The sequence below is a fragment of the Pipistrellus kuhlii genome, unplaced genomic scaffold (assembly GCF_014108245.1).
Source record: "Pipistrellus kuhlii isolate mPipKuh1 unplaced genomic scaffold, mPipKuh1.p scaffold_m20_p_5, whole genome shotgun sequence".
Taxonomy (NCBI): domain Eukaryota; kingdom Metazoa; phylum Chordata; class Mammalia; order Chiroptera; family Vespertilionidae; genus Pipistrellus; species Pipistrellus kuhlii.
In genome coordinates, this window is record NW_023425551.1 from 63,976,361 (window position 1) to 63,984,845 (window position 8,485).

The following is an 8,485-nucleotide window of genomic DNA, read 5'->3' on the forward strand; positions in this document are numbered from 1 at the left end:
TATTAGGAAAACTAGTCTGCAAAACCTGATGTTGCAACTCCTTTATCTCAGCAATTGTCAACCTCTGTGCTGCAAGAATTTTTAAAACATGCAATACCTGACTACATAGTCAGGGAACTGATCTTTTCCCCCATTGGGTTGTCAAATAAAAATATGACAATAGCTGTCTGGTGTGAAAGAATCAAAATTATACCTATTTTTCTAAGATCTGCAAAAAAATCTATATTTTGGAGTAGCACAGAATTTTAGTACTTATTATTAGTTTATGTGTGCCATGAGATGAAAAAGGTTGGAAATCGCTGCTTTATCTAATGGCTAAGATGGCTTTTTGGTTCTTCCTGTTCTAATTCTAGCTGAAGTGCAAGGTTGAAATGAGTGACCTTTTCAGCTAAAGGAAGACCATTTATACCAATAAAAGGGTAATATGCTAATTAGACTGGACATCTTCCCGACATCCTCCTGGACAAAGCTATGGTGGCAGAGGCTAAGGCAGAGGTGGTTAGGGGCAATCAGGCTGGCAGGGGAGAGCAGTTAGGAGTAATCAGGCCAGCAGGGGAGGGAAGTTAGGGGCATCAGGCCAGCAGGCAGAGGTGGTTAGGGGCAATCAGGCAGACAGGCAGGTGAGCAGTTAGGAGCCAGTGGTTCTGGATTGCAAGATGAATGTTTGACTTCTAGTTTAGGCCCACTCCTGGAATTGGGCCTAAGCCAGCAGTCAGACATCCCCTGAGGGGTCCTGAATTGGAGAGGGTGCAGGCTAGGCTGAGGGACACCCACCCCCACCCTGTGCACAAATTTCATGCACCAGGCTTCTAGTTCTGTAATAAAGAATAAGGTTTTCTTTGAGGATTCAGATCAAATTGCACCATGTCTGAAATGGTCACAAGTTCACCCTTCCATCCCTAGGCCCCATGCACCCTCTGTCCTTACTCTTGTATTTTCCTCCCACTCACGTCAATGCCAGTGATGAATAGGTGACATAGTCTGATTGTACCGCTCACAAATTCCATCCCTACCTTTTGGTCTGATGAGGATTCCTTCTGTGCATTTTAGTGACGATTAAAATGAGGGAAATAATTTTTAAAGTGTAATTAATGAGGAAAAATATAGACGAGCTCCTGAAAGATGCAGAGACAAAGATTTTAAGTGAGGAAATGTAAGTAGCACCATTCCCTGCTTTTTACCCTTATATAACCAGACACAAGGAAAAACTGTTAATGATATACTTGAGTTCCAACAATTATTGGTGTGATATTGGCCTCCTTTTCAACACATGAACACACTACCACTAAGAAAGTGTTCTCTTCCAAATTTCACCCCTCTCCAAAAAATTACAGAACAGAAAAAGAAAAATAATAGAAAGTCTAGAGAATAGTTTAAAAGTACCTCCTTTCTCATATGAGTCATGACTTTATAGGCCTGGGTTGCACCCAGGGTCATTGCCCTTCGTTAGTTCATAGAGATTAATTGGGTCTAAGCCTGGGAGTTTTTAAGTGAAAAAAAAAAAAAAAAAAGAAAAAGAAAAAGAAAAAGAATAGGTGTTTTGAATTTATAAGATGCTTAAATTTTTATTTATTTTTTAAATTTTTTGTTGTTAATCTTCATCAGATACTATTTTTTCCCATTGATTTTTAGAGATGGTTGAAGAGAGGGAGGAAAAAAGGGAGTGAGAAACATCAATGTGAAAGGGACATTGATTGCCTCCTGCACATGCCCCAACCGGGCCAGAGATGGAACATGAAATCTTTCTGTGCAAGGGTTGGCACTCTAACCACTGAACAACACTGGCCAGGGCTGTTTAAAATTTTAAATAAATTCTAAGATGTGAGAAATGATTTATTTTAAATTTCTGTTGATGCATGACTAGATAAATAAGAAATCATCTTCCTTAGATTCCTTGATAAATTGCTTTAAAAAATTAACACTGGGTAAAATAATTTTATTTATCACTCTTTCTTTTGAATTAGACATTAAAGTAACTTTTCCTAAAGTCAGAGATGTTGGCATCATCCCTTCATTAATTATATTTATTTTCTGCTTTTCATTTCCTTGCTCTTCTGCTGACATGTTTTTTTAACTTTTATTATTGACACTATTACAGATGCTCCCATTTTCCCTTCCTTCACTGAGCACCAACCCCAGACCCCTTTCCTCTGGCCATCACCACAATGGAGTCTGTGTCTATTGGTTATGCATATATGTTCTTTGGCTAATCCCTTCACCTTTTTTCATCCAGTCTCCCCTCACTCCTTCCCTCTGACAGCTGTCAGTATATAGTGTAGAGATACAGCTTTGCTATAAACCTTTGGTTTTCCTTTTTGTTTTTTAACATCACCCAATAAGACCACAGATATTTTATCTTAAATACTGTTTATTTTGATTTGTGTACTTTTAGAACATTAACATATTTTTACAGAAAGTTGAATGCTCAAGTTTGGCTTCTATCTAATTGGGAAATAAGATTGTCATTCTCTGCTATCATAGGCTTTCTGAATTACTACTGATTGATTTGTAATAATTCTGAATTATTACTTGGTTTATAAGTTCCCTCTGCCATCAAAATCTCTGCTTGGCTTTTCTGATCCAATAGACATTTGCTTCCATGTCTCTTCAAAATCCTGACCCAGCCTGGGCCCCTGCTTCACTGGCCTCTCCTCAAGGGTCCTCCTTTCCCATTATCTCTTTGGAAGTGGACCTCTTTCCCTGAACAAATGAGTCACATTTATCTAAACCTTCTCTCTCTCTCTCTCTCTCTCTCTCTCTCTCTCTCTCTCTCTCTCTCTCTCTCTCTCTCTCTCTCTCATGTTTGGGGCCTTTGTAGATCTGAGCCTGTGGAAAAGATAAGCAAATACTCTCAACTTTCCCTTCCTCAGAATTCCTTGACTCTACCCATCCTGTGTCTCTGCAGCAGGCGCAAAGCCTCCATATCCATTTCACATGGATCCTCCTCTCTAGAACTCTTTTATTCCCAAGTCCAGGGAAGAATTTATAGTCATCTGGTGAATTCCAACGCAGTAATTCAATTTTTTGAATAGGAATTATTTTACTGCTTGATATTTTGCTAAGGCTTATCTTGTTCATCAATAACCCTATATAATAAAGAGGCAATATGCAAATTGACCCTCAAACTGTAACACCATCAAAAGATGGCTGCCCTGCCCAGCCCCTCCCCAGACCCCACCCTTGATCAGCTTCTCCCACCCCAATTGAGGGTGGGACAGTTCACCAACCCCCCACCTCCCCCACAGCCCCTCACCCAGACTGGCCACGCAGCCACACTTTCCCAGGGCTGGGGGTACCCCAGGCAGGCTCCAGACATGGTGTTGGTCAGAGGCAAAGATTCTGGCTGTCCCTGGCCTAGAGAGTCCAGAAAACCTCAGCAGTGACCAAAGATCAAGACCGAGTGGAAAGGTCCCTACTGGCGCTCATGGCTCAAAGTGCCAGGAGGAGGCAGAGCATCTTGAACCTGCAACCATGGTGTCTGCACACCAAGCCATGGGGCACAACATGCTGGTGGTGCCTGTGGGTGAAAGGGGGAGAGCAGAGAGCTGGGGTGTGGAGCTGGGACGGCCCTAGAGTGTTTAGGGACAGCCAGCCTGCGAGGTTGCTGTGATCTGCGGGCTCGGGCTTGGTCAAAGCCACTGGTCAGCTCTGCCGCTTGCCTTCCAGGTGCAGCTAGCCCTGAGCAGCTGGCATTGCACTCAGAGAAGAAGCTGTCACTGGGTTCAGTTAAATAAGAGAAGTCAAAGATCTGAGAGCAAATATCCTCCCAGCCCCTTCTTACACCCCCGGGCGAGGAGGACTGGGGATGGGGGTAATGGAAAATGGCTGCTGCTTTTCCTTTATAATGAAAAGACTCCTGCTATGTAGAGAGGAGAGCTGATTTGTTTCCAGCAATACCTGGCATATGTTCCCCGTCCCAGCCCTGAAGCCTGACAGCACCTACCAAAGGTGTGTCCGCACAGCCATGTTGGCCTGGCTCCTGGAACATTGGGAGAAAGTTTGAGCTGCATTGGTAATTGATAAAAAATAAATAAAAAATAATAATAATAATAAAAAAATAATAAAAGGTAAAGATTGAAAAACACCTCTTTTTACTCCAATGGCACTATAAAATGCAGATTACAGCATCTGATTTTGTCTTCAGTGTTGATTTTGAGGCAGAGCACAAATAGGTTCATGGGTAAAGCAGAAGAAAACAAAGGGAAAGTGAAAGAATTCTGCCATCCACTGCACTAAAAGTTGTTTTTAGTGGATTGTTTTGTTGTTATTTTTCCTTCTGTTCTTCAAGTCAGTATTTGCCATTTAAACCACTTTATGGCATTAGGTAATGAGCTAATGCTTCTCTACTAAGAGCAAGCAGCAGTGCCTTTCATATGAGTCACATACATTTAATCCATTCAAATGGAGCATACTGAAAGGAGAGAGTGGTATGTGTCATTATATAAAGAACTTGGCATTATGATATATCTGACTGAAGATTTTATTTATTTTGCAATTTAGAGAACATAGACAAATCAGGCATTGAAAATGAATGTGCATGCTTAAATGCATGACTTTATTTTCATCCGTAATGACCAAAGGACCAGTCACCAGGAGGTACATTAATGGGTCCTGCAGCATGGGGGATCTGGGGTCTCATGGTGTGGGGGGGTCTGGGTGAGGCTGTGTGGCACAGGCCAGGGTTGGGGGACCTGAGGCCACGACCCCCATTCCAGCAGTGGGATGTGAGGCTGCATCCCCTGACAGGCGGGGCTTGACAGGGTTGGTGCTAGCCAAGTCTTGGTGTCGCCCAATAAGGATGGGGCCGGCCAGACAATTCTATTATAGAAAAAAAAAAAAAAAGGCAAATAGCAATATTAAAATATTTTCTCTAATTAATTCCCTTTTAATGTGTATGAATTTCGTGCCCTGGGCCACTAGTTAGATGATAAGATTCTTGAGAAGGTCCTGTATCTTACCATCTTCTCTTTCACACTATGTTAACCCATAGTGTTTAGTACATAAAAGATACTTCAAACTATTTGCCGAACCAAATTAGAATTCTTAGTTCAAAACTTTTCATGGGACTATGTTTGCGTGTTCTCTACTCACTGCTGCACATTGCAGGATAAGAAGCACGCAGGACCCTTTCTTTAGCTCCTCAGCATTTCCCAAAAGGCCTAGAATCCTCTCACAATGCACAGTCCCATGGTGTGTTTAATGTATGCTGCTGACTCTACTATTGGTATCATTATTATTTGTGCGTCCTGAATCATATTTAAACCAATTTTTCACAACCCTAATTAAGAAGTCTTTGTTCATGCTATGATTGACAGAGGTATTTGAATGTCTTAGTTACTCAACAGCAAATCATTTTGACTCAGTCTTTTGTGCCTGTTCTTTTTTTGGACTCTTCTTGCACGAACATTGCTGCATTCACAAATTTACTTGTGTTGCTGAACATTTACTGTATAAGGCTCTGTGAGAGCTAAGAGATATACATAATATATTCTCCATCTTCAAGCTGTTTGCCATCTCATAGGGGAGTTAAACACATAACTTTAGTTCAGTGTGTAAAAAGTGTGATAGAAGCTGTCAAAATTGACTGTCAGATTGCCCAGGAAAGAGTGATCTCTTCTACTTGAGATCAAAGCAAATAGCATTGTTGAGATAACATCTGAGCTGAGTCTGAGATGGTAAGTGGAATTTGGATAAGTGGAGAAAGTGAAGAGGATATCTGTTGGCAGACACAAGACATGAAAATGGTATACTTTTAGGAAAATGGTGTTGATTTGAGCTGAGCAACAATTTTGAGGGTTTTGTTTCTCTTTGTAAAAGTAGTATTTGCTTTATTTGTTAAGATGCAGAAAGGTGCTGAAAAAGTCTTGTGAAGGCATGTGATATCTTCAAAGAAATTTTTCAACAGAATAATGTAGAATTGTTGTGTGTGACTTAAGGGAGTTTAAGTTTATTTCAGAGAAATGGTGGTAGGAGAATGAAATAAACAATTGGAGCAAACATGAAAACTGTTACTGAGAAATAATTCAAATCATTTACAAAATGATTTTGAGACTTGTGAGGTAGAGAATCAAGATAATATAACCAGAGATCTGAGATTAATAAACTAGCCAATGAAAAAAAATATTTTTCAATTCTAAATGCAACCAACTTCCCAGACCTTTTTATAAACATTAATTTTTCTTTTAGTAGTAAACCTTTCTCTCCTTTTCCTTTTCCTGTTCAGACTTCTTTGTAAAATAGTTATCTTCATTTATTATTTCTACTAGAGGCCCGGTGCACAAAATTTGTGCCTGGGTAGGGTCCTAGGCTTGACAGGTGATCAGGGCCAATCAGGTTCCCTGCCTCCCAGACTCCCACCTCCTCCTTCCCTCACTCCCTCAGTGCCCTGCCATCAATGCTAATTGCCTTCCATGTTCCGCACTGCCCCCTGGTGGTCAGCACACGTTATAACGAGTGATCAAAGTCCTGGTCTCCTGGTCAAACTCTCAATGGGACAATTTGCATATTAGCCTTTTATCTTATAGGTTTATTTCACTTTCTATAAACTTCAAAACCTGATTTCCATTAAGACTACACCACCAAAATTTTTTTTAGGTAAAAGTCTTTGATAATCTCACTGTGGCTTAATGTTGAAGACAATTCCCATTTCTTATCTTCTTTGACCACACTGAACTATTTGAGAATGATAATTAGTCCACCTTTTTTGATTCATTCAAATATTTATTGAGCTGCTAGGAAGATAACATAGGTGTTTAAAACATGGTCAAAGAGGTGAGATAAGTAAACAGTTAGAAATAAATGTTCACTGAATCAGCAGTCACATATATGTGCTTTAGGAAATTAAGAGTGATTCAGCTTCCAGTTTAGAATGGGACATGGATTGGTGCTTAATCTGGAAAGGGGACTGAGATTGAAATAGAAGACTTCAGTCTGGATTGTTGATGATACTCAGTAGGGATTATATTTGTCTCTTATTTTCATCTTTCCCCATTTTTGAGGCTTAATTTAACAGTAGTGCCTTTTTTATATAACACTCGCTTGTATTTTGCTTTAATGTTTTCTAAAAAACTAGGTCTTTTGGTGTTTTCGGCGCTTTTTCCTGTTTTTTTTTTTTTTTTTTTTTTTTTTTTTTTTAAGTATTCTTTACCTTTTGATCTTGATGTTGATGGTTTCGAGTCTTTTCCATTCTAGTTTGATTTTTGTGCATTTTCATCTGGAGTATGTCATATAGATTTCTTTACTGGAGATTTTTCTTCATCTTTCTCATTCTCAAAATCATCATCATCATCTTCATTAACAGCAAGTTTTACTTTTTTCTATGGAACTTGCTACCACTTGCAGGGGCAGAATGCTTTCCAGACATACTTTGATTTTTACACCCGCCTCCTCTTCATCTACTGACTCTGCCTCTTCTACCACAACTACTAAGTGCTGTCCACTTGTATGCACAGGTTCTGAACCATATTTTAACCTTAAGACCATAGGTGGTATTACTTCAAAGCCACAAAGGGAAATCACTGGCTGTACAGACATTTTCAAAGTTGCCAGCGTTACTCTAATTGGACTGCCTTCATAATTCATTGCCTCTACTTCAACAATGTATAGTGCATCCCTAAACTGATCATTTGTAAAGATAATTGTTGTTGCCTGGCCAGTGGTTGAGCTTTGATCTCTGAACCAGGACGTCATAGTTGGATTTCTATTGCAGGCTCAATCTCCAGTGTAGGGTGTGTAGGAGACAGCTGATCAACGATTCTCTGTCATCATTGATGTTTCTATTTTTCTCTTTCTCTCTCTTCCTCTCTGAAATAATAATAATAAAAAAAGATAATTGGTGCTCATTTTCATCATTATCTTCTTTAAAGTGATAATGTTTCAGCCTTTAGTTTACAACCAAAAAGATAGTTCTGGGGATTCAGAGGACTCTTGTCTATGTCCATAGACTATTCCATGGGGTAGAGCACACACTTAGGTGAGAGAGAAGCTGGGCAGAGATAAGTAACTTCTGTTTGACAAAACAGACACCTAAATTGGAATTGCACTAGGGTTAATCCACCCTTTTGAACTATCTGCTATCTTTGTTTCAGTGACATTACTATCTCTTTGGTGTTTCTGTGTGTGTGTGTGTGTGTGTGTGTGTGTGTGTGTGTGTGTGTGTTTTCCTACACTGTCTCTTTAAAGAACAAAGTTCCCTTAGCTTGTTTCATACATATTCATGTTTCCTAACCTTGTGTTTTCAGCCATTATATATTATTATTCTATACTTGCATTCCCATAGCTTCAACCGTAATTTCTAATGGTGTGTGGTGGTTGTTTATTTGACAAGTCTTTATTGAGCATCTGTCTTTGCCAGACATGTATTGATGCCCTAAATCACCATCTCTAGCTCACCTCTTTCTTCTGAATGCCCAATCTCAGATGCCCCATCTGCCTGCTTGAGTTACTTTCATGATTGTCTCCCATACCCTGCAAATATAGCATTCTC

The 8,485-nt window shown here is 39.8% G+C and overlaps 1 pseudogene; it reads right to left on the reverse strand.

Annotated features, from left to right (window-relative positions):
- Positions 1-4,635: 4,635 nt before the first annotated feature.
- LOC118705997 lies at positions 4,636-7,952 on the reverse strand (annotated as a pseudogene).
- Positions 7,953-8,485: the final 533 nt, after the last annotated feature.